Raw genomic sequence first — 27,411 nt, forward strand, 5'->3', positions numbered from 1 at the left:
ATCATCTGACTGCATTAAGAGAAAGAAAACTGGAGGAAATGATGCCAGAAAGCTTCTTACCATGTTTTTTTTTTTTTTTTTTATTATTTGTTGCTAAAAAGAATGGCCATAAATTATGAGTTAGGACAATGCTGCTTTGGCTCCAAGCAGAAGCAGTAGGAAGAGAAAAACCCCCAACTGTGCTCGTATTTCATGCTCCAGAATCAGTGAGTGCTTCCTTCCTACATCCAGAAGGCTCCGCCAAGGATGGTATAATAAAATCAGTCCAACTCTGGTCTGGGTGGGTCTGTCTGAACTGGGGATGCTGAGAACACTTCCCAGCTACAGCCACACATTTTCTCTTGGATGCTGATGGCCTTGGGTGCACACAGTCGGTCTGATACCCTCTGATTTCCTCTGGGCAAAAACTTAGGCATCAGGGCAGCGATGGAGTCGTGCCCATGTTCTGGCCCGCAGCACCCAGGCATCCTTTGCAGCTCAACAGCCCTGGGCATTTCACCACAAACTCCTAGAAGTAGGAAGATTCTCACATTTTGAATTGTAAAATTGCCTGCTTGGTAAGATTTTCCTCCCTCCAGTGGCATTTCCTGTTAAAATCAAAGCCTTGGCTAGAACAAGGTAGATAAACTATCCTAGCTTCCCGCTTGGCTTGTGGAGCATGCTGCATTTGCTGTGAGGTAGGACCATGGGGAAAATCACAAGGCACACAGAGTGCAAGAGCTCTGAGGTAAGAGACATGTTATAAAGCGTCAGAACAAACAAGGGTTATAGCAGAGAAAGAGTTAAGCCAGTCATGGTAAAGAAAGAAAATGCTGAGAGCTTTAGGAAATCTCTTTGGCTCTGCTTATAGGTGTAATTTGGCCAGGACATTGTTGTTGATCGCAGGCTGAGGAGACATCTTTTAATGTTAATTATTTGGGTGTTTGTCTACATGCATCATCTTTTTGGGATTTAAAAGGTCACCTTTATATTTAATTATATCCAATTTATTTCCCTGGATAAAGACTGATACTATGCAAGCATGCGGGATTACAAATCGTGACACACACTTGAGAAAACAGAAGGATGGAGATGAAAAGAATTCCAGATAGTCACAAAACAACACTAAAACTTAACTTGGTGTGTTTAAAATACTGAGCTTGCCTTGTAGCAAGAGCATCAGCACAACACAGATAACTGTACTGCTACTGAGTGAGGGACATACAACTAGCACTTTGCTTGAGAAATGCCACTTGGAGGGCTTGGAGTTCTTCAGGACATCGGTCCAAGAGGTTGGGAAAACAAAAGCCTGCAATAGCTACAGAAAGTCTCAGTTGGTGTGGGGAATACGATAAAAAGAAGCAAAGGGTCCAGGAAAAGAAAATTAAGTATTCCAAAAGTCCGAAGAGTTTCAGAAACCCAAAGCAGAAGAGGAAACAAATAATAGTAAACCATAACAAGATCACTTTTTTTTTTTTTCCTCTTTTTTTAGCATATAGAAAGACTTATTTTGATGTTTATGGAGCAAGAAGAGGCAGGATCCTTCTTTTATCTAGCTTATGGTTGAATTCAGAAGCAGCTGCAAGAGAAAGCCCAAGCGTGTTGGGTGTTTCACATGTTCATCTTACACTGAAATGCTCCCGAGCAGTACGTTGTTCCCTTTCAGTGCAGCAAAAATATCCCAGGCCTTCTAGTCAGATAGGCTATTTATTTCTGCAACAGTCTGATTATGATGAATCTGCTCCCACAGGCTTCATGCAACCCCTTTCCTTAAGACTATTTCCTATAGCTCCGTAATCCACAACGTTGTTCCACATAATAACAGGCTAATCACTGCCCTACTTTTAAAAATGCAAAATATTTTTGACATGCTGCATAATGGTACTTCCCAAACAGCCCATAAACCTGTCCAGAGGATTCCTCCTTCATTTCCTTGCTTTGTTGTTATCTTTCTCAGCATCTTGTCTTGTAGAGTTCAATTTAGATTGCGATGTCTTTGGGCCAGAGGCCACGTAAATCACCTGTGGCTCCACACAAATATTAAGTAACAGCAGAGCCTGACTTTGGAGCCATAAAATGCTTTCCAGACTCAAAATCCTAGAAGTCCTCTCAGACTCCCAGGCAGTCTGAGGTGGGTGACAAACACAGTACTCCACAGGCAATCAAATAAGTGAGAAGAGAAGCTGAGGGAGAAGGGAAATTTTTCCAGAGCCTTCCTGAGCATTTTCACTCCATTGCATGAGTCTTCAAGCTACAAATTCAGGTTCCTGATCGCACAGGTTTGTATCAGTAACTCAATTCCTAACTTCTTTTTGAAACCAAAATTTTAAATCCCGGTTCTGTTTAAGATAATTTTGTATTATCAGGCAGGCTTTGCATCTAAGACACATGGTACTCCCACAAATGTTTACCACTGGGGGTTTTGCTATCAAAATTAAGTGCTCACACACTGACCTCGGCATCCTTTGGGCAGTTGCCTTCCTTCACAGTATTAGGGTGTTCAGGAGGTCACTTACCTGATAAAATTATATGTTACATCACAAGGAGTGCCAAGAGTCCGAATTTTGCCAGTGTCTTCAAAAAGCTATGGCAAGGAAAAGCAGCCTGAAGCTAGGGATGTGTGATTCAAGTACACAATAAAAGTGTTGAGATCTTAAGGACAAGGGAAATTACTTAACCGCTCACTTCACCATGTGATATCCCAGTGCCCAATCACATGAAAAGGTACAGGTAAAGAGGAGGAATAAAAGCTCATTCTGTCCTGAGCAAAACATATCTGGGAAAAAACTTTCTGGGTCACCCAGGCACCTCTCTTAACCAAAGGCAAGGGAAGCTCACTGTAGGAACTCCAGAGGGCATAAGAGCCATAAAAGAAATTACAGAAGTTAGTTTTCAGGCAGACTCATGCTGCAGTGCGTGGAATAACGCTTCCCTTTGATCAGTTTCATCCAAAGAAACTCCCTGGCATGAAACAAAGGCGGCATTCAGGGATGTCTCCCTGGTCCACGTCAGGATGCGGTGGTTGCCTGCAGCGGCGGTGCGAACCAAAGCCTCCTGATCCTGCTCTGTCAGCTTCACATCCGATTTTTGCTATCTGTGAATGAAACGTAAGGATGAGGTTAGGAGTCTTGCTCCTAGTTGTTTGGGTTTCTTTGTGTGTGTGTTGTTTTTTTCCCCTCTCTCCAGTCATAGAGTAAGAGAGTCAGCAACACCCAAAGCGTGAGTCATGTACACGTACCAGCAGCAAACAGCCATTGTTCCAAGCTGTCCTAGGGACGTGGATTGCAAAGTCCAGATTTGGCTCTGGATTTATTTTTTTCCCCCCAAATCAGAGCTTTTCAGATGCAGAGCTTATAGTTTGGGTGGACACTTATGTAAGAGAGGTTGGTCCTGGTACACCACAAAGGGTTCCTGCCCTGCCCAGAGGAGAATCCCACCCTTCACATTGCAGCACGCAGGAAACAAGGGGAAGAGAACGGAGACATGCGTGGCCAAATCCCCCTCATTTTGCCTTGAGGGTTGCACATGTGCAAACTGCTCAGTCCTCATTGTGTGCTGTACCACTTCAGCACCGAAGTCTGTTTTCCTGTGACTTTTTACTGGCATGTTAGACACCGAAAGCTGATGCAACAGAACAGGAATAGGGAACAGGTAATTTGGATCCTTCTGTTTGGGAGCAAGCAGCTTATTAATAATGTGGCTTCCAGGCTCAGCCCTTTGTCTAGTGCAGCTCTGCTTTATCCAGTCTTACCCCACGTAAAACACTTCATTAACACGTGGTTAGGTTTATCAGCACTTGCTGCACAGATACAAATCAAACAGTTGGGTCTTTGCATAGCAGGGTGCCCAGCTCTCCTCTACAACTCCTAAACTCCAGGCTGTGAGGTGAAGTCACCTACTCACCCCAAACACGTTCAGGTATTCCCACATAAAAAAGCACTCCTACTACAGGAAATAAGCCATAGTACACCAGTAGCGTGTTGTACAGGCTCTCCCAGTATGAGAGAACTGGGAAATATAAATGTGAATGTTATTTTTCTTAGCACTTTGAAGTTGCCGTGGGTATCTGATTATTATAACAATGCCCCCCTAATGACAGTGAACACAGGACGAGTCTCGGGTGCCAGGACATACCGAGTAAGAGATGCATGCGAACGGTGCTCCCAGGGGCGAGCACCACAGCTCCTTCTGCTCCACAGCTCCTGCAAGAAACTGCAATTTTGATCTGCTCTGAAGAGCTGATATGGTGCCTGGCTGTCTTTGTTGTAAGAGTCTGGGAATTTCCTGCAAAGCATGTAATATGCTTGAGGCATCAAGTTTTTAGCATTTATTTGCCAAAAAAAAGGGTGTATTATTTGGCATTTTTCCATGGTGACTTAATTCAAGGGCTATGAACAAAATGGAAATGGAAAACACCTTTCAGTTACAAAACGCCACTCGCATGCACTCTGAATCCTGATAGCTTAAGCCACAATAAGCACCGTAAGAACCAAGGTGAAACCCCAGAGAAATTCATAGCAGTTAACTGTTAGCATCATTAACAGCAGAGCCCTGTAGTTCAGTGGCTGATGCAGTGGGGTCAGTGTGAAGAATATTGTCATTTGTCCCCACTCCGGGATCCTGGGGTGAATAACATCCCTGCGCCTCCTCCCGGCTTCCACACCACAAGGGGATGAAACTTAACCTACCCTGTGGTCAGAGATGGGGCAGGATTTAATACAGAACACTGCAATCTCACTTTCCCTCAAGTCCTTAAAGTTTCTTATTGCCTTTTCTGGAGTTATGGGATTCTGTAAAAAGTCTTCCTTTGCTTAAAATAGGTTTCAGCCTTTCTTCATTATGAAGTGTGATGCCACAAGCTTGAGTTTTCAGGAAGGCGACAGAGAGGTGGCCGCGTTATCAATAACCTAATCTGATTTAAGAGCTTGCCTTGCTTTGAACATGGAGATTGCAATACCCCATACAGGAAAAGTAGTTTTGAGATACCTAAATGAAACACTACAGAACCAAGTCTTTCAGATTTTTTTTTGTCTGTTTGTGATTTCTTTGTGTTGAACTCTCCATATCCCAAACTACCAAGAGGGGCAGCTGCTGAGTGCTTTTTTGTTGTATGGGTTTGGTTTTTTTCTCCTTTCATCATAGTCCTTTAAGCAGACTCCACAGAAATAGAGGCACTATCATCACTAGTGCTTTTGATAAATGTCTCGGTTCTGACCTCAATTCATCATTTAACAGGCCTAAAGAGTTGCTAACCCAAATCTTAAGCTACCAGGATAACTTCAAGACCACCTCCAGTTTGGTACAGAGCCACCTGCCCAAGTCAGGACAGACACAAAAAACTTTTTTTTTTTCCCCATTGTGGAGAACAGGATGGTCCTATAACACTCATGCCCTGGAAGACACTAAATCCTCTTGCCTCTGGCTGCCTTGCTTCTCAGATTGGGATTTCCTGCAAGGAACAGTGAAACCCACTGGTTGCTCAAATCAGCTACTTGGTCTGATGAACTTCCACTGACAAATCTTCATGTCTGAACCAATCCAGCTATGGGCAAAGCTTTCAGTGTCATGAAAGAGATACAAGGCCAGCAGGGCGCTCAGGAGTTGATCACACAGTAATCAACTTCTGGGAGAGCCGGGATTTATCGCAGCCATTGCCAGCATTCATTTCAGACTGATCCCTTAATGCAAACGTTGGCTGCAGATTTCCTTGAGGATATTTGTAGGATTACAAGTTTACATGCAGAGATAGCTAGACCAATTGTTAGATAGCAAACAAGGGACGAGTGTCCTCAGACTTTCTACGAAGTAATGCTCTTCCAGTCACTATCTGATTAGTGACTGGAAGATTAGTGACTCCAAATCTTCATATAACGCAAGCTATAGCATCCCATCTTACTCAACAAGCATTTCAAAGCCTAGGTCGCTACACAGCTCTGCAGCAAAATGCTACAGATTTTTAAATAAACTCTTAAATTGCTGTTGTCATTGTCTTGACTTTCATTGTGTTGAATTTCATACAGCCAGCTGATGTTCAAATGTGTTTTGTGATTTCAATCTTCTCCCTTAGGCTTACCCACAAAACTCTACCACATACTTATTCAGCAAATTAACTAAATTATTTCCTTCCCGAAGAAAAGCTTAGATCTTCATGGGGAAGGCTGATGGGTTTTGGCAGAAAAGTCTGGAATTATAGAGTCACTGACTAACTGTAAATCAGCTACAACCACGGATCAAGGAAGTGTGGATTCAAAGAAGGCCATAGTGAGACAAATCCTGACTTTGTTCGTGATCTGCAACTTCATTGACATCAGCTGAACTACTCCAAGTCAGTGAAATTCAGCTCCAACTTCTTCAAATTCTCAGGCCTACAGTACGCCAAGTTATACATATCCCTCACAGAAACTTTCTTTTCACCACAGCCAATCCACTTGGCCAGATTACTCCTTTTCACGTCCATTAAATGTACTGATTATAAGCAATATACATTAAATAACCTGTAAGTTACAATTCTGATTAGGGCCTTTTCCTAGGCCTGATGTCACTGTCAATCCCATTTACACAACCTCAGCTGGATAACCCGTCCTGAGTCCTCTAACCATTGACCCATACGGCCTTCAAGTCAAAGGTGTGGAGCCCCTGCAGCAAGGATGCCCTTTCCCCGCCAGCCCCCCGTCCCCTTTTCCTCCAGCTCTGGATATGCCCAACAGGACTATAAGGCACCCAGCTGACTGAGAGGATTACCCTTCTTTTAGCAGCAGCAGGAGCTATCTCGTGGCCATCCATCCATCGCACGCAGGAAAGGGAAGATGGATGGCCTCGCTGGGGATCACAAAGCCCGTGCAATCCCACGCAGCACACATCTCAGCACTCTGTTTCAGAGGCTCTTGGCTGCAGGTCCGTGCTTTGACCATAAATTTCAGCACCTACCCCTCACCGAACCTACATAGCTCCTGGGTGGCCTTTTTGACAGATACTGGAGGCTGTCCCCCACCACATACCCCAGCAGAGAGACCATCCGACCATCCGCGGCAGAGCTTGGGTTGGAGATGAAGGGTCTCTGTTCCCTTCATTCGTAACAGAGGAATTCGAGCAGGAGCTGGATCCTGTCAAGCGCTTCCTGTCCTGCACACACCCTCGTCAAAGAGCTCTTTGGAGAATACAGAAAGAGGATTAATGCTAATAGGTATCTATTTTAGAAGGAGTCACCATGGGACTGCATTCCCTCAGCAATAGTAACATAGCACTAACCCCACAGTCCTCCTTACACAGCACCTGCACTTGGACTTGCACCTGTGTAACAGACTCTACGTTTCTTGGACCATTGGTCAAGCCCCAATGAAGTGCCCAATCTTAACCCCAAAGGAACCTTTAAGAGGAGCAACTTGTGATCCTCAGGAGCTCTGTTTTACTTAAATGAAATCACCAGAGCAATAGCAGAGCCCTTGGACACATCGCATGTAATTCTTGGAACAGGGCAGCACAGGAAGACACAAGGTGTAAGGAGTTGATAAGAAGACCAAGAGCTCACCAGCTGATCACACCCATTAACACTCAGCTCTCAAAGAACAAGGCGGCCTTCCAAAATCCCTGTGGATTACTGACAATACACAAGAGAAGGCCACCCCTTTGCAATGTCTTGAATTCTTCTTTGCTTTGGCAAGGGGAGGACTGTCAGGACATTCATGCTGAACCTCTTTGAAGAATACCCTAAGGACTCAAAGATGAGTTCCTTTGGCTCCAGGGACAATTCCCCTACACCAGTACCCAGCAGTCTCTCATCCTCACCTTCCTTCCCCTGCATTCCTAGCTCACCTCCTGCACCTCCTCCAGCTATCCTAAAGAAGCGGCCTCCCAAAACTTAGGTGAGGTGTGAAATTTGACTTCAGAGCCCCCCCACTGACAAACTTCACATGAGTCAGGCAGCCAGCCCGCGTACCCAACACCTACTCTTCATTTTACACACTTCTGCCCTTTTAGTGACATAACTAACACAAGGTTTGGTGTGACACCAGCAGCAAAACACACCACTTCTCTTGATTCCATTAGGTTTTTTTTCTTTTATTATTTTTCAGACCTTGAAAAATGCAATTTTTTTTTCCTTCTCCCTTGGGTGACGTGCTCTTCACAAGCCACATAAAGGCCTACAAGATACTTGCCAGCAAGTGGGAAGCAGAGCATGTTTTAGGATAGAGAAATTGCCAGGCACTGAGGTTTGGTGCTCTTCCTACTCGGTTAGCAACTTCTCTATCTTCTGCAGATTAAGCTATGTTTATATTTACATGTGCTTCAGCAAAGAAAATCAGGACTTTTTTTTTTTTCCTTTTTCACACTAAATGAGCATTTCTATAAAGCCCAACACCAACCAGACTAGGCATCAGAAATGACGACATAGATATATTTAAGATGCTGTCAAAAATAGACATTGAATAAAGTATTCCAATGGAGCATGGGGAAAGGATGTGCCTGAACCCTAACTGTGAAGGGAAAAAGAAAGGGGACTATTCCAGCTGTTTCTGTAAAAACAAAAAACTGCAGAGCGTAGAGAAACTGGCCAGGCTTGTAGCTGTGAAGGCCAGCATTCCCTGCCAGCCCCAGGCCGACAGGCTTTTACTCTTTAATGGCTTCATGCCCTCTAATTAAGTTTTCCAAGTACAAGCCTTTTGAACAAATGTTTACATTTGTCTTGTTAATTCCCTTTACTTAATAATCAGAGGCCCCTGCAGTTACCTCGACACGGGGAAGATAAACCAAAGACACGATCATATCAGGGGGTTGACATTTAAATACCTGATTTGCACGAACATAGCAGAAGTGAACACCTGCAGACATAAAAAATGGATGAGCAAAACTGACAGTGCACATTTAGACTCCAAGTCTGAAAATACAACTGGGGGGATTATAAGCTAAGGTATGAGACGGTCTCACTAAACACCTTGTTTAGAGCTTTTTAAAAATACCTTGCCTGATTTTTTCCTTTAAAAACAGAGTTCCCCAGAAAAGGAGGAAAGATGCCTTTTACTTATGACATATCAGACTCAGTCATTTGTTGTCTGTGCTGCTCTCCTCTGGAGAAGTCATTAAATCTCACTTGGGCTACAGTCTCTCAGCTAAATGGGGGTAAATAGCACTTACCTATGTCACCAGAGTGCTGTAAAGGAGTAGGCCCTTGAACAGTTTCAAGCCAGGCAGAGCTGTGACGGTTTAACTACAGAAGTGCCTGGACAGCTGGACAACTCAGCTAGAGGCAGGAGAGGCAAACAGATTAGAAAAGATAAGCAGAAAATAACTTGTCCTTCATAACTTATCTATCCTGAGAGGTAGCACTGAAATCTAGGCCTCTAAGAAAAGGAGCACAGAGCTACAGAAAAACGCGTAGTCGTGTGGGAATCAGTAACATTGGTTTGCTAAATTTTTTTGTTTGTGGGTTCCTGTGATGGGAAACACCATGAAACAAACAAAAAAAATAATTGCTGCTCCTACTTTGAAGGAAAAACCCCAAAGATAAAAGCCAAGGAGAAAGACAAAAGAGGCTAAGGGGGATGGAAAATGTGTCGTGTCTTCTCATGCAAGAGTTGAGGCTATGGATCAGCAGAGCCACGAGGTGGTTGCTCAGAGGGTTGTAGCGTGGCAGATGTGGCAACCACCAGTTCAACCAAGGGCTGCCAGGCCAACAAACACAGTGCCACAGCTCGTTTTGTGCTTCCCAGGGCTAACGGGAGCATCACACGACCCCACCAGGCAGTCACCAGCAAGGTGAGAGGCTCTCAGCTCGCCCCTCAGCAGCAGGAGGGTCCCAGTTCTCCCCCACAGCAGGCATACCTTCACCCTAAGCCTACGAGGTATTCTCCTCACAAGCACCGTGCCCACCTGTAGTTTAGCTTGCAATGGGCGCTGAAGTTTTTCCTCCCTCCTATCTTATATACCACATACCTGCCTAGAGCAACATTTTATGGACAGATATAAAACTGAGATAATGAAGGTTCACTGCAAAAGTGCTGGCACAACTGTTATGAACGTGGGACAAGCTGGCGCCTCTGTAATTAAGCAGATATTTAAATGGGCAGCTGCTTGCTCAGTAGGATGACCATCTGAGTACAAGGTGCGTAGGTCATTTCTCAACACCTCATGCTACCACCTTATCCGGCCAGCTCTCACCAAATGTTAATGGCCACAGGAACTGCTTTTTGTGGTAGCAAAATGCTGCTGTTCTTATGCCACCCTCACTTGCTTCATGCCAGGAGCCACATGCCAAGCTGCTTGAAGCAGCCCAACAAAATTGCTACCAGTCCTTAGCACTGGAATCATGAAATTTGGTGAGTCCCTCCTCAAATGGCAACCTGTTGCAGCTCTGGGAAGCTGCACCTTCATCTGTTTTCTGCTCTTTCTCCAAGGGACCTGCTTTTACCTTCTTAAGGCAGCTTTTCTTGATTCTGGTGCTTCCACCCACGCCAGCTCAGCTGTGCTCCCTTAGCTAGGTGTGACATATCAGGTACCCAAGCAGCTCACCTGCCAATTTCTTTAGCTTTTTGATACAAGAACTGAAGGACAATATTTAAAGTGGTCTACCTCAGAGGAAAATACAAATCCTTAAGTGTTGTGAAACAGCTGATACGAAAATAAACTCCTAAGATACTGATACTAACTGGCATCACTGAATTCTCTTTTTAAGACACGTGTGCACGCTTCATCTACCTCTGCAGGTGGGAAGCTATATGCTTGCTGCATGGCTGTCCTTGCTTTCTCCAAATATAATCAAGCTCACTTTCTTCACACACATTCAGCTTTTTGCCAGGTAGGTGCTCTAGGGGCTCAAACACCCAATGTCTTAAGACGTGATTCATTTATTTATTTATTTCAAATGCCACTGCTTCTTTCTTCTTGATGAGCTCTCCCCTCTTCCTTGTTTCAGCATTACCCCTTATTACACAGACTTTGAAAAGTAGCTTATCTTGCATCTTTCTTTCTTGCTTATTTCTCTCCATCCCTCTGTATTAAATTAAACAATATCATTATGCAGTAAACAGCCCAATAACCCAAGTCAGCATATGGTATTCATAAGCTGTTACTGTGCAGCTCTAAATCTGTCACAGCCCCCATTAAGTACCTTGGGCTGTGCAGCAAAGATACAACTTCAACCGCAGCAGAAAAGCCACCAAAAATCCAAAAATCACTGGCCTGGCCTTCACAGTGGTCGATCCCGATGCTTTGGAACAGGAGCACTCAGAGCACAGCTGACAACACAAATGCTGCTGCCAGGCCAATGCACCTGCCCCAAAGCCTGCTCTCGACACTCCCCCATCCCAAGAGCACACAAGCCATTTCATTACCAAACTTCAGATGAAGGAATTCCTTCAATTGAAGGAATTCCTTCCTTGGGAAGGTCTATGCTACACCGGGCCTGATGGCACCGGATGGGATGCGCCTCTCTCGGAGAGGGGTAAGGATCTTAGGTCAGGAGTTGGCAGGGCTGATAGATAGGGCTTTAAACTAGAGTCGAAGGGGGAAGGGGCTAAAACCAGGCAAGCCGGTGAAGACCTAAGGGATGGTACGCTAGAATCAGAGGGGCTGTGTGCCAGTGGGGTCCTTTGGTCAGATCCACAAGGTGCTGAGTGTAAGGAGACGCACCTGAAGTGCTTTTACACAAACGCACGCAGTATGAGGAATAAAATAGATGAGCTAGAAGTCCTGGCCCAGTCCCGCAACTACGACATCATCGGCATAAGCGAAACCTGGTGGGATGAGTCCTGTGACTGGGGTGTTGCGATAGATGGTTACAGGCTCTTCAGGAGGGACAGGCAGGGTAGGCGAGGTGGTGGGGTGGCGATGTATGTGAAGCAGGGGCTGGACTGTGTGGAACTTCAGGTCGGCGATGGCAAAGTTGAGAGCCTCTGGGTAAGGATCAAGGGACGAACGAATAAAGGGGATGTCGTTGTGGGAGTCTATTACAGACCGCCTGGCCAGGATGATAGCGCCGATAAATTATTCTTTACAGAACTAAGAGAGGCCTCGAGATTAACTCCCCTTGTCCTTATGGGGGACTTCAACTTGCCGGACGTTAACTGGGAGTGCCACACGGCTGACACGAGCAAGTCCAGGAGGTTCATGAAGCACCTAGATGATAACTTCTTGGTACAGGTGCTAACGGAGCCAACTAGGAAAGGTGCCCTCCTAGACCTGTTGCTAGAAAACAGAGAGGGTCTAGTGGGAGATGTGGTGATTGGTGGCCGCCTCGGTCATAGCGACCATGAAGTGGTTGAGTTCAAAATTTATGGTGACAGAAGGAAAAGTGCCACCAAAACCTCATCCCTAGATATGGGGAAAGCGGACTTCAGGCTGCTCAGGGAACTAGTCAGTAAGGTCCCCTGGGAAACTGCTCTTGAAGGCCTCGATGTCCACCAGTGCTGGTCACTCTTTAAGCGATGCCTCCTAGAAGCACAAGATAAGGCAATTCCAAAATATCGCAAGTCAGGCAGGCGGGGCAGGAGGCCGGCGTGGCTGACCAGGAACATTCTAATGGAGATTAGGCGGAAACAGAGAGTGTTTCGCTACTGGAAGGAGGGCCAGGCGTCATGGAAAGAATACAGGGATGCTGTTCGTGTTTGTAGGGAGAAAGTTCGAGTGGCCAAAGCACAGCTAGAGTTGAAGCTGGCTGTGTCTGTGAGAGAAAATAAAAAGGGTTTTTTTAGATATGTAAATGGAAAAAGGAGAACTAAAGAAAACATAGGGCCGCTCCTTGATAGGGAAGGTCTCCTCACAGACGATGACGTAGGCAAAGCAGAGACGCTTAACGCCTTCTTTGCCTCTGTCTTCAATGCCGATGATGGGCTTCGGGACCCAGGGTGCCCTGAGCTGGAGGACCGGGACGGTGGGGATGACAAACTCCCAACTGACCCTGAACGTGTGCGGGATTTGCTACTCCACCTGGATCCCTACAAGTCCATGGGTCCGGATGGGATTCATCCCCGGGTGCTGAAAGAGCTGGCGGATGTCATCGCGGAACCTCTATCAATTATTTTTCAACGATCCTGGGAATTTGGAGAGGTCCCTGTAGACTGGAAGCTGGCAAATGTTGTGCCAATTTTCAAGAAGGGTCAGAAAGAAGACCCTAGCAATTACAGGCCTGTCAGTCTCACGTCAGTGCCTGGTAAAATCATGGAGAAGTTGGTTCTCGGACTCATTGAGGCGCACCTGGGGGACAAAGCAGTCATTGGTCCCAGCCAGCATGGGTTTGTGAAGGGTAGGTCCTGCCTAACTAACCTGATTTCCTTTTATGATAAGATCACCCGTATGGTGGACCAAGGGAAACCAGCTGATGTGATTTTTTTGGACTTCAGCAAGGCTTTTGACACGGTTTCCCATAGGATCCTACTGGACAAAATGTCCACCATACAGCTAAATAAAAACATCATACGATGGGTGAGCAATTGGCTAACGGGCAGGGCCCAAAGGGTTATGGTAAATGGAGCTGCGTCAGGCTGGCGGGCGGTCACCAGTGGGGTCCCTCAAGGCTCCATTTTAGGACCGGTACTTTTCAATATTTTTATAAACGATCTGGATGTAGGAATAGAGGGTATTTTGAGCAAGTTTGCTGATGACACCAAACTTGGAGGAGTTGTGGACTCAAATGAGGGCGTAAAGGCCTTGCAGAGGGATCTGGACAGGTTGGAGAGCTGGGCGATCACCAACCGCATGAAGTTCAATAAGAGCAAGTGCCGGGTCCTGCACCTGGGACGGGGAAACCCTGGCTGCATGTACAGGCTGGGCGATGAGACGCTGGAGAGCAGCCTAGAAGAGAGGGATCTGGGGGTCTTGATAGACAGCAAGTTGAATATGAGCCAGCAGTGTGCCCTGGCAGCCAGGAGGGCCAATCGTATCCTGGGGTGCATCAAGAACGGCATCGCTAGTAGGTCAAGGGAGGTGATTGTCCCGCTCTACTCTGCGCTGGTGCGGCCTCACCTCGAGTACTGTGTGCAGTTCTGGGCACCACAGTATAAAAAGGACATGAAACTGTTGGAGAGTGTCCAGAGGAGGGCTACGAAGATGGTGAAAGGCCTGGAGGGGAAGACGTACGAGGAACGGCTGAGGTCACTGGGCCTGTTCAGCCTGGAGAAGAGGAGGCTGAGGGGAGACCTCATCGCAGTCTACAACTTCCTCGTAAGGGGTTGTCAAGAGGCAGGAGACCTTTTCTCCATTAACACTAGTGACAGGACCCGCGGGAACGGGGTTAAGCTGAGGCAGGGGAAATTTAGGCTGGACGTCAGGAGGGGGTTCTTCACAGAGAGGGTGGTTGCACACTGGAACAGGCTCCCCAGGGAAGTGGTCACTGCACCGAGCCTGTCTGAATTTAAGAAGAGATTGGACTGTGAACTTAGGCACATGGTCTGAACTTTTGGGTAGACCCGTGCGGTGTCGAGAGTTGGACTTGATGATCCTTAAGGGTCCCTTCCAACTCAGGATATTCTATGATTCTATGATTCTATGAATCATCTCATCGACGTGGCCATCGGGTCTGGTGGCTCAGTTAGTTGTATATGCACAGACAGTGGCAAAGACAGCAACAAAAAAGCAAAATACACTCCTCCGATGTGCTTGGTGGTGCTCTACAGGTTACTTCTGGAGCTGTATTAACATATGACCTACATTTTAAAATTAATTTTGTTCTTAAGTTAGGTGTTCGGGTTTTATTTTTACTCCTGCAGGCAATCGGTGCTATTGTATGTGTATTAATACATCAGCTCCACCAGGCGTTTCCCCTCCCCTCCAGTGTTTGGAAGGGAGGTTGAAGCAGCAAGGGGAGGGTCTTCTCATAATCAAGGTCCAAGCATTGCTGACGCTCCCGTTCTGCACACTGCAACACCTCTGTCAGCAAAACAGCACCAGCAACTGATGAGTGTTCACGCGGGACCACTCAAAGCTCTAAGGACAAAGAATTACCTCTGTTGGAAATGGAGAAGGAGGAAGCAGCTAAATGAGAAGGCAGAGCCAGTTAAGATTTGCAAGAAAGAAATTATAAAAGGCTATAAAAAAAATCAAAAGGAGAAAAGGAAAAATAAGATGATCAGAGCTGGAGGAGGGTTAGGAGAATTAAAGGTTTATACAAACATTTGAAGGGTAAAGCACAAATTTTAAGAGCAAGGGGAGTTGATATGAAAATATAATAGATGCAGTTTTGAAATTGCCTAATAAGCAGAAACTTTCAAAAAGTGGAATGTGGTATTTGATTTCTGCTCCTTCCTTGTAGAGGTAAAGTTATATATGGGAATGCTGCAGGCTGGGATGATAACTTAATGGGTGTGGGGAATTATGACACGTGGGCAATTAAACAACTTCTGAGAAAGACTTTAAAGGTGGTTGGGAAGTGAGAAAACACGAGGAGAAAAAACAGATACGCTGAGCTTCAAGCAAGGAGTGAGTGATTGCAGCAATTGTCACCCGGCAGACCACTTAAAAATTACTTGGTAATTTCAGACACCAAGGAAATCAGAGGAATTAGTACCGAGTCCCTCGTGTTAAAGGTGAAATCTGTTATTTGAAAGACTTCTGTGTGTACTTGCGGCACACAGTCTGGGGCCAGCTGTCAGAGGCTGCATCATACCCTCTGAATCAGTACTTCAGAGGAGGACACTGCAGAGGCTAACAGACTGAAATCGGATACTTACACAAGAACTAAATCTCTTAGCTGGAGAAACTCCCCCTTCCCTATCTGGGAAATTTCATTCAATCTGCTTCATTTCACAGCATCTTTTGCATCTGTTACCTGCAACCAATTTCAGAGAGCTCGTATCATTTCAACTACCAAATGGGTAGTAAAATATTGTTTTCCTTTTTGTTTGGTAGTGGTTTGGAGCAGAAGCTGTCCGGTTACTGTGCCTAATCCAGTGAGCCCTGGCCAATACAAGTAACCCCTAGTTCCTGGCTGAACTAGCCCCTCAGGGGGCTCATCACCTGCCCAGATGTGTACTACTCTCAATTAAAGATATTCAGTGGGTCCCTCCTCAATCATTCCCTAGGCAGAGACAGGAAGGAACATCATGCAGCTCCCATCAGGCAACCCACATGGATGCACACGCTCCATCAAACAGCACCACGTGTGCCCCTCACACAGCAGGGCTGGGTTCCCTTGCTCGTGTGCTGGGATGGGAGATGATTTGCATAATTAAGGCTGGAGTACCAGGGAGCAGATAAGCAGGACCAGGGGACTGCTGGACAGGGAACTCTAGCAAGTCATACCCACCCCACAAGCCCTGGGACACTATCTTCAGTCTGCACCATATCCTGTGCAAGGTGGGATGCCCTCTTGACCTACATGGCAGAACTGTTTTTCATCTTCATTCTTTTCTTGCCCTTCTGTCCCCCCCCCATAAAGCTCGAATAATATCCATCCTTTCCACACTATTCATGGAAACTGTGGATATTCTTTAATTTCCTTCTTTTTTTTTCTTAGTTTGGATAACTCCAAGATAAATTTAACAAGAAACTCCTTCCGTAATGCCCTCAGGAGAAAAAAAAGAAGAAAAGTGAGGTTTAAATGCAAATGAAAGATGACAGCTAAATCTTTAAAATCATAGAAACACTAATCTCTGTTAACTACAGTATCTGAAAATCACATGAGTTCACAGATCAGAGCGTGCTATTTGTCCTTCTAGGTAAAGAGACGCGTTTTGAAAAGCTCCAGTGTGAGCCAGTGGTATTGTACTTCCTGAAAATAATTAAAATGATAACTGTAATCACTACCAAGAAATACAATTTAATTAAAGGCAAGGATTCTTTGTCAGTGCCTAACTAGAGCTCTCAATGGATGTGATTTTCAGAAACACTGTCATTCCAGAGGGAAAAAAGTAATTTTGGTCTTTTTCCTTGCTAAGTTACCAATTCACGAGAAAAGATAATATTTGAGCATATCTAGTTCTCAGAGGGATTCTTAGGTCATCAAATCCAGTCCCTTGATCACGAAAGGAGACACATCATGTAACTTTTTTTTTTTTATAAACACGTACCCAAACCAGTGCTGGCTGCAGTGGTGTCCTTCAGCAGTACTGGAGGAGACATGTGCTGGTTGGTGGTGGGTCACAGGGTCAGCTTCTGTAAACACCTAGTCCCACAAAAGCAAGCAGCTGGAGCTTGAGCAGCGTGACTCTGGAAGCACTCCTGGAAAGGTTAGACACAGATGCCTCTCTCTTCTTTAAAATGTCATGCTCAGCAATGCAAACCAAAACAAGGAGCGCTCCCACTCGCACCCATTATCGTCAGCAGCGCTTGTCAAAAGATGATCAGTATCATTCATGTATGGGAAACCAAATGAGCATTAAACAAATTCAAGCTTCAGGGCTCTTCTTTTGCGAGATATCATCAGATATTAGCCACCATTTCTTGCCTCATCACATGCTGATCCCTTCAGTAATCAGGATTTTAATTACACAGATCTGTCTCTGGGTATTTTTCTAGCATAACTACTAAGAGGCACAAGTATACTGAACTTGTGGCTATAGAAGAGATGTGCATTACAGACAAAATCCAAAAGTTTGGGTGCGCAGAGATCTATGGCTTTATATCAGGCTGTTTAAGGATTCGGTTTTGTGGCTTTTTTTTTTTTTTACTCTGACCCTAGGAGTTTGATAATTAGATACGTACGCGTATATCTGCATACGCAGACATTTGCCAGCATGATGTGAGAGATGTTCACACTGGGAGTTTGCACAGTGCTGGCTCTTGCCTTTGAAAACTTGTTGCAGGGAAACCTGACAGAGCATCTGACCTGTGACCTTCAACTCAGATCAGGATAACTTCAAGCAGCTCTGAAGCCTGGTTACTTCTGCCAAACACTCCACTTTGATTGCTTAATAACCCCTGTCTGGTAAGCCTTCACAGCCTGAACCAGAAAGACCCCCAGGTCCAGGCCCTCTCAGCATTTCCCCATTCCTGCCCCTGGTCTCAAACATAACCAAAGAGCCTGATGCTCTAAAGATCAAAACTATGGATAAGCTCAGCTCTGTTTCAGGGGAAGCCGAGACAAGGCTTTAACCTTGTCCAAGCACAAGGATTTTGTAAATCTCCCTACAGGGCCCGTGTTCCCATCTTTTCAAGGTGGAATGGTTTTGCAGTGACACGTGGACAGCAGCTACTTTCACATTAAACATCCTGTTCGGTTGCATTAATTTTTGTACTTACTACAGAAAAAAACAAAATAGTGTTTGCTAAGGCTGGAGACGAAGTGATTTCAGCCCGAGACACAGAAGACTTATTAGCATCCTACCTGAGCAGCTGACATCACCCTGTGATGAGAAAAGCTTGGAGCAGATGGCTCCCAGGACAAGAGCTGGACTCACAATGACCCAATACAGGAAAACGTGATCGGACACCAGCCTCAAGCCCTTCCTGCTGCAGAAAAATTAGTTCACAGTTTAACTTCTTTATTAGCCAGCTTTTACTACCACTTGAAGGCAATATATGGATTAAATTAAGATCCTTAACAAGATAGTTAAACATTACCAAAGCCCTGGAACTGAATTAAGATTCAAAGATAGATTCAAGGGATGCAGGGAGGAAGAAGCAGACAATGATGCTTAGTAGAGATAAATTTCCACAGAGGCAACTGAGGAGCAGAGCTGGCCACCTTCCATTTTTGTTAAATAACTCGAGAGGAAGCACATTGTGGCATAGGGAAACTAGAAAACCCCCAACCTTTTCATTGCTATTCACAACCTATGCTTTTTTAGTTCCATTATTTCTCTCTTCTCAAAGTGCAAGGCCCTCTCTTTCAGCAGTTTCACAAACGAGTTTTGCCTTAATATCTCTAGGATGGGCATCACAGATGCTGCAATGCCCATAACTCAGAAGTTTTTCCAGAAGAGGTAGGCTTACAGTCTAGGTACTTGGAAGATCTCCTCCTAATTGCCTGTCTCTGCATTCACTACAGGGAGATTATGCCCCTAATTCACCGGGCTTTCAATGCCTGAAGCCAGCTGTTGCAAAGCCTTCCCACTGTGACACCGCTCCTGCTCCCCTTAGAGCATCCCACGTGCAGCACTCTGAGTTGGAGGTCACGGGGAAAACCTTCAGTTCGCATCCAAAGACATGATTTAAAGCATCGTTGAGTACTTGCCAACTCCAATCTCTGAAGGCAAAGCAGAAAGACTGCTGGAGATCATTCAAAGACAAAATTATAGGAGAAGTCTTTCACGGTAACATGGTGCTGATGCAACTGCGTCTTCCAAAACGGAGCGAGTGATGCTTCCACTTTCATATCACTAGAGCCACGTGGTGAGCGATGCAGACAACACCAAAGCCAACTCTTCTGCAGCAGACAGGCTCGGGTTGCTTTTAATTTTAATTTTTGGGTTGCTTTTAATTTGTATAATATACAGCTTGCCCTAATTTATACACACTGCAGCATTAGACGATTAGACATGCTGAAGTATTATTATTCGCCTGATTCACAGCGGAGCATCCTCAGTCTCCACTCCTCTTCTGTCCCCTGAGTGTGGACCAGTATCCTCATTTTTGCAACTCATATAGAATAGGTGTCCTGCAACTATAATTAGTCCATTCCTCACTTGTTTTAATCTCTGTATTTTCTAAACTAAACCTACTGTTCTCAACTATCTTAATTATTGGCAAATTTCTGCCTGCCTAGGACACTTGTTTCAATCATCTCTCCCCTATTTTCATGTTTTTGTTGGGGGAAGGAAAGACGCTCAATTACTTGATTAAAATCAAACTTAAAGTCAAACTTAAGTAGTCAAAACTTAGGTATATTATAGGATTATGATCTTCTCATTTTCAAAAATTACTAATCTTTTCCAGAAAGTGTCAAAAAGCAGAAGAAAGGCAGCTGGAGAAAAAGTGTTTGCAGCTGCTTTATAAAGCAACTCTACTACGAGGTTTACAACTTTTTCCCAAGACAGAAACAGTGCTTTCCCCATGACCTCGAGTAAAATGAATATAACGCACGGATCACCACCAGTAATGCGTGTGCAGCCAGACACTTGTAAAATGTTGGTAAACTTTGCCAGAGACAGCACATGCAAGCAGCACAAAACACAGCAGCATACTGAAATGCAGTACATATGGGATGCTTGAGAACGTGCACAGGAAAATTTTGCTTTCCTGACATTATTTTGAGTGGTACGCTACTTTATAGTAAAGAGTATCCCATACTCGTGCCAACAAATCGGGTCATGTGTTTATGTATTCCTATTTATTCACAATATCAGATGTTTGAGAGGCTTTAAATTGCTTGCTGCAACTATTTTTGTGTGTGTGTCTAAACCTACACTGCATTAGTTACCATTAATCCTGCTGTGTAGCTCCCAAATGGGGAGAAAAATAACCACTTTTTTTGAAAAATGCCTAAAAATGACACTACTTTCACATCCATCATCATACTCCTGCCTAGCCCTAAGGACTTCTTGTGTAATCCTTTGAGAAACTTGGAATATCTGTCACTAATAGGAGAAATATCCTATTTTAAATCTACATGCTTGAGATACTTCAGATCTAGTTTTAGTTTATCCCTAAACATTTTCTGCACATCAGACATTTATAATTTTTGAAGAGGCAAGCAGGGAAGAAAGAAGGAAATAGGTGGGCAGCTGAACTGTAGCCTAAGTTATTCTCTGAAGATTTTTCATGTATGTTCTGGTGAATTTATTAAGGTGGGGAAAAAAAAAGAAAAAATGTAGTTTATCACATGAAATTTACCATGCCAAACATCAGAATGGACTATTAAAACAAACCCCTAGCCTACAAATTTCCTGTTATCACTGAATATTATCTAGCAACTCCCTCATGCTGGGATGAGCATAATCTTCGTATGCTTTTTCTGCAGTGATCTATGCATTAAAGTACTATCACTTCTGAGGATCAGTATTCCTGGAACTAGACAGGCATGTTTCCAGATTGCCAAAAGTAGAACTAGAGAATAACGCAGCCTATCTGATCAAGGCAACTTCACGTTCTGCTCGGGATCCTTTCAAAAAAAATATGACTGGATTAATTTTTTGATCTATTTGGATAGTTCAGAGTTTTTCTGTCTCAAAGGGGGACGGAATGGCTTATGTCTGACAAAAGCTGGTGAATTTGCTGCAACTGACCTTAATAATTCAGATCTTCCTTATTTCTTTACTCACTCTTCAGGCAGGACACGAGTACGGGGAGTTGAAATCTGCAAGGATTGCTTCTCAGAGCTGAACAGTTTTGTTGCTCTGAAGACCTATGCCGTTTTTACTAGCACTTGCTCATTAGAAGTAGCACATTTGAGCAGAGAGATGGCCACAAGGGTTAGATATCTCCACTCAAAAAAAAAAAAAAAAAAAAAACACGGAAAAGCTTTAACCATAGATTAAAATAGCCAACCTCAGGCAACAATAAGGCTTAGGTGAGAACAGTCAGGTGTATCAAGTACCTGAGAGGCATCAGCAGTTTCCTAGCAGCCTCCTGTGCCATTCCCAGTTCCTGGAGCTCAGCAGTGCCACCACTTCCAGCCCCTCGGAGGTGGGGAGGCAGACAGCCCCTGCACTCTGCACCGCGTCGGTGGGGAGCCCAGCAGGCTTCTGGTGCATCCGTGCTCTTGTTCCTTATGCGGACTTCCTGCAGCAGAAGGGAACAGGCTGTTCATCATTACAGTCAGCCACCATCTGTAGCTAAAACATCAGATGGCAAAAAAAAAAAAAAAAAATAGGAGAGGGGAGTTGCTAATCTCTTCCAACCCTATGTTTTCAACATGACTGAGGTGACTTTTGAGATGTGAAGCGAAAGGAAAGATAACTGGGGTAGAGCAAAACTTCAGTCTACCGAGTCAGGTGGCCAAACACATCCAATAGCTCATAGATGGCCTGTCTGTGGCAGGGCTGCTGCTACAGCCTGTTCTTAAACACACCTTGAGAACCAAGCATTAGATGAAGTTATGTTTGTCTATGATAGAAGTCACTGGCCAATGCAAAATATATTTCATACTAGCCAAATCCCAGAACAAGAATCTGCAGGCAAGAAAACAACATTATACAGAAGAGAATGAAACTAGTAGCCCAAACTGAAACACCATTTCCAAATCCTATATCATTGATGATCACGATGAACAAATGTGAAAAAGAAAAAATCTGCTCCAGCCCAACAAATGCAGATGTTTTTTCTTGAGGATCTGTGGCCCGTTCATGAAATTAGGTAATTACCTTACAGGTAATAACAGAGTTTAAGCTTGGGACTATTTCAAACAAACTTCTTCCAAAAGACCCAGAAAACAGAACAAACCTAGAAAAAAATCCAAGACTGTGTACTTAATCCACAGCCTGTTTGAGTGGAAGCAATATGCTTTGTGATTGGGATGTGACCAGAGTCATTGAACACATAGCAGTGTTAACAGAACTCTTCAGCCCCAAAATGAACTGGCAAGAAGATCACCAAGTATCCAGCAGCTTGAGCCTTGTATTGCTCAAACACTGTGCCAAGTATTCAAACTTAACCTGATTTGGATGAGCACATGTCAAGTCTTGTAATCTCTACCTGTTGGATAGCAGGTCAGTCTTTCATCAGTCACACACCTCTGAATATCCACATGCACATTCATTCTCAGCTGGTGGTGTGAAGCACACGTGGCAGCCTGTTTACCTGTCACAGTAGCCTACTTTACAAAATAGAATGACCCTAGTCAAAAAATAAAAGTAAACGTGAAGGAGTTCAGTCAACTCCAGTCTTACAATGAACTGGGCAACTGGGAGGAGAGCACTGCTCATGAAACAGACACAAGAAAACCTTCTGAGTATCTGATTTATTCCTTCACACATTTCTTATTCTTTGGGTGTTATTTCTAGACCAGTATTAAATATCCTAGGCTATGTCTCCAGCACCTCTGGAAATCAATCCAACTTAGGAGTTGTCCCTAGCACATCTATACCATGCTTCAGTATGAAAAACCCGGGGACAATGGGGCTTCCACATTCTCAGGAATATAAAAGCAACTTAGGATGCACTTGGGAACCTGCTCAGGAAAACCATTCCACAAATGCTCTGGTTAGACTACAGGAAATCATGACTGTTGCTCTCTGTTATGCAACTTGGTCCATCTTCTATTTTATTTTATTTTTTATATTCTTCAATGAACTGCTAGATGTTTATCGACGATAAAAGAGAGAATCGTTAGAATTCTGGTATAATTATTAGGATAATATATATGCAAAACTACAGATGAATGAAATAGAGAAGCTAACACTAAGCAGATACAGTACACAGAATCTAAAAATACCTCACTGCTGAACTGCAGAGGAGATGAATAGAGATAGACCTTTATACAGTATTTTGCTGGGGATAAATAATGCAATTAATCATGTGCATATGAGTTTGAAGGAGAGAAAGAATATTATCCCTTCATGTTCTGTACACTGGAAGCCTTAGGTTAAATATCATTTCAAAGTGTTTCTTGGCTGAATCTAGTATTCCTCTCTTTTAAGGAAAGTTGCTGGATCCCACTTAAAAGACTGATAATCCGGCAAAGAGGAAGACCACATTACCACAAGTGACTAAGAAACCCTCTGACTATCAATTAGTAGACAACATCAACCAACAGGCCTGGCAAACTCTAAAAAAAATGAGTTAGCATTATCCTATGGTAATTGCAGGATACGCTACTGCTTAAGTCACACGCTGAACATGATAGATCAGTTCCCAGTAAGGAAAATCTCTTGGGTATGTACTCTAAAACCCTCACTCACCACAGCAAGAAGCTTCACGATCTGTCCCTTACACACTGACATTATGCCTGAAGTTGGACTACAGCAATGAGTGATTTTTCAGGTTGGCAACAAAAAGGGAAGGAGAGGATAGGATTCTGACTGCATCCATTCAAAAGATTTAATTTTTCTCACAGTAGTGGGGAAAAAAAAAAAAAAACATTTGGCTGGGCACTTAACTTTTTTTTTTGTATGAATATTTGTGAGTGCTCAAAGGGAAAGCAAATGAAGGGACAAACCCACCAAACTGCAGAAGGCCAGCAGCAGCTTCTAACCCACTTAGAAGTGGACAGAGCACTCACCTGGTCTCAAACCTCTTCTCTGTCTGAGGGACAATGAATCCTTACCACATACCTCTCAAGAACAAGCTGGGTTAATGGTACCTGGTGCTACAGGAGACAGGGACCCAGGGAGATGTTGCTGGGGGGCACTGCATGGTCCCATACCAACGAGGAACCACTCAGAGCAGAGAGGCAGAAGCAAGAACAACCCCGCTGTGCCCTACAAACAGGCTTGCAGGGTTCAGCAGGCGTGGTGACTGCCTCTGAAATGCTTGGCTTTCACCAAATTACTAGTCTCTCATATGAAATGCTTGGATAACAGTTGAGAAAGCAATAGTAGGATCAGCAATTTTGTCCAAACAGTCACCAAGACCACAACCTTCTGAGAGCAGACCTCCGCTTTCCACCTACCCTCACTACCTTCCCCTCCCTCCACCCCCAACCCATCTACCCAAAAAGCCTATAGGCCTACATATAGCCCCATAACTTAACCTAATACATGGGAAAAAAATAATAATAATAACTTGAGGAAAATACTCTTCTCTACATTTTCCTCAGCCTACTCTTGTTGGTCCCCTCTGTGAGGAGACGAGCAATTCACGGGCTAACTCATCCCACAGGACCAACACCATACACCTGCCCTCAGAAAAGGTGCTGCCCACACTTCCATGAGCAAGCTGGCTGAAGGCTTGCCTACTTGCATGGTTGTCGCAGCCTCCTGAGGTCTTTTCCTTCTGTTCTCACAGGAGAAGGATCAGCTCCTGCTCTCCGCTTTTGGGAGATTAAGCCCTAAGGAGAGGCTGCTGTATTACTGAAAATCTCATCCTTCCAACTGTGCCATTCATAACACCGAAGTACTCCTGCTTTGGGGTTCCAGAAAGTCTTCTGAGAGCCTCCCTCAGCATGCTCTGAGCTCCGGTGATCTGCAGCCACCAGATAGCGTTGATGTCCCCTAATGAAAACAAGCCCTTCCTTTTCCCTGGCTGCGAGGCAGACTCTGACTCAGCAGAAGCTACTGTACGGATAAACAGCGTGGGCCAGATTCCTCTTGACACGAGCAGCCCTTTCACACCCTTCTGGCAACGCCAAAGGGCCCCGATGCAATTTCAAGTGTGCTTTATACCCGCTGTAAGGTCTCATCGCAGTGCCAGGAACGCGTGAGGAAGCCTCAGAATAAATGAAATCAGGCCCAGAAAGGACAGAACTGCTACAATGGCATTTCTGTGGGAACTTTCCCAAAAGTCATCTCCCACTGAAACTCCGCGCGAGGCTGATGCTCATTCTACTGGTCACATGTGGCTCCCAGATCTTTGCAGTTCATCGGCCTCTGAACATATGTGATGGCGTCTCTCTGTGGTGGAAAAAAAAAAAAAAAAAGAAAGAAAGAAAAAAGGTGGCTCCGCTTCCAGCTCCACAAAGGATATGAGCAAGCTGTGTATGCTTCTGCAGCCCTTGTCAGTCAGTAAAATTAGATCCTTACAGCCCTCTCGCTTGAAGACATGTAGCTAGCTAGACGTCAGGCAGTGCAGGGCTGTATTCGAGGCTTGAGCACAGCAGCAGAATGATAAGAAGAAAGCTGGATTGGTTTCTGGCACTGCCAGGATCTTTCTGATAGCTGGTAATCTCAACCAGCAGCAGCGAGCAGACTACAAGGGTTGTGTGGAGATATAATAGGCACTTCTCAAATTATTAATTCCAATATATATATAGTATATTCTTTTTATGACCTCTGGTGAGCTTTAAATAAAGCATGGCAACAAAATACCTGCATTTGTAATTATTTTGAAGTATATATCCATGGCTTTGTTTTTCTTGCTTGCTTTCGAGTTTTAAGATGAAAGCAAACAGGCCAGGGTTATTCTGAGGAGAATCTAGGTATATGAAACTTTTGTTAATTTTACCTATAGGAAAAGCAGCCTGCTTCTTCCCAAACCTTCAAAATAAGGTTTCATACTACTACCAGTGCAATATAATGAGCTGATTGTTTGGGAAGCGCAGGAGGGGCTAATTTTCCAGGGATTGCTAGTGCTGTCTGTGGTGCAATAGGGTCCCTTCTAAATGCTGAACATTACACTCAAGCCTTCTAGAGCACTGCTGCCATTCCATGCAAATTCCTTTGCTAACTTTATATTGGAAACATTTGCAGTGATCTTTTTAACCTCTGTCTGTGTCCCCAGCGAGAGGGAAGCTGACTGAAAAATGTAAAGAGACCGATGAGCACATCTATGAAATTTAAACTGTGGACCACCTCCCCCCCAAAAATATATATTTGTCACTTTTGACATTTGCTGACTCTTTTCCTTTAAAAGAAAAAGTCAAGAGCTTTAAAGAAAACTTAGGGAAAGCCGCCTGAAAGGGTTAAACTTTTTCCCTACAGCTTCTCTAAGCGGAACTGATATTCTTAGTCTGACTTAAGGATATGGAATAGAAAGGCTGCCAACATCTGTTGTGGTCAGAGACAGATAAAAGAGACTAATTCAGAGCTGGAAGAACCCATGTACAGCATTCTGTGTTGCATTACCCTCTGCATAAAAGCACGCAAAATAGCATTTGATAGTATGGAAGATAGGTGCTCACCTAAACTTCTTCACCGTAGGGACCTGGGAGCTTCACACGTATGGAAGTTCCCTCATGGCCACAGAGGGAGAGAGAAAGCACAACGTGACACATTCAGCTTCCAACTGAGGAGCTCTGGGGCTGAGAATATTTCAGAAACACTGAGTTTATAATCACACTGCTACGTAACAGGGCCATAGGAATGAAACAGAAAGGAAACAGGTGATTTGGGAGATCACAGGTATTGGGAGCAATATCAATTTCACCTGCTGGCCATTAAAAACTTAGCACAGAACAAATTAGGATACTAATTAACTTTGGAAGTGGATTAGCCCAAACTCCATGAAGGCACTCAGAGCAAGAGGATCCACAGAGGCTTGAAGAGCTAATGTGATTTATATTCACACCCCAATTCAGTTCTTAAATGTACTTCATGTAGACAAGCCTTCAAATTACTGTAATCAGCAATTATTTCCAAGGAAGCCAATGCCATTATGGCAGTACACAACAGGCATACAGTCAAAATCAGGCCTATAGACGACAAACTGCAGAACAAGTGCATCCATCTATATTTACTTTTGCCAAGATTGTAGGACAATCCTGTAGGACAGGAACTTCAGGATCTGAAGTACAGTTTGAATGACAGCCATTTTACTGCAGGAAAAGAAAGTTTTACATACAGGCAACTTAATTACATTACGAGTGAGGCTACAAGTGACACAAAGTGTGTAAAGTCTAAATGCTCTACTGCTGTGAGCTCTGCTGTCCTTATTCCAAACAAGCATCCAGCTTGCCTCTTTCACAGTAAACCTCGCTTTACACCTCACCTTTCATATTCATCAGGAGCTAGGATGCAGATGGAATTAAAACTC

The 27,411-nt window shown here is 44.3% G+C and overlaps 1 long non-coding RNA gene across 1 annotated transcript; it reads right to left on the reverse strand.

Annotated features, from left to right (window-relative positions):
* Window positions 1–209: 209 nt before the first annotated feature.
* Window positions 210–25,637, reverse strand: LOC309877240. Its single transcript, XR_014317338.1, has 4 exons — window positions 25,107–25,637; window positions 21,383–21,567; window positions 16,977–17,127; window positions 210–3,073 (listed from the first exon to the last, which is right to left on the reverse strand). It is a non-coding gene; the product is annotated as an uncharacterized lncRNA (long non-coding RNA).
* Between the last annotated feature and the right edge of the window lie 1,774 nt (window positions 25,638–27,411).

The sequence above is a fragment of the Aythya marila genome, assembly GCF_965140915.1.
Source record: "Aythya marila genome assembly, chromosome: 4".
Taxonomy (NCBI): domain Eukaryota; kingdom Metazoa; phylum Chordata; class Aves; order Anseriformes; family Anatidae; genus Aythya; species Aythya marila.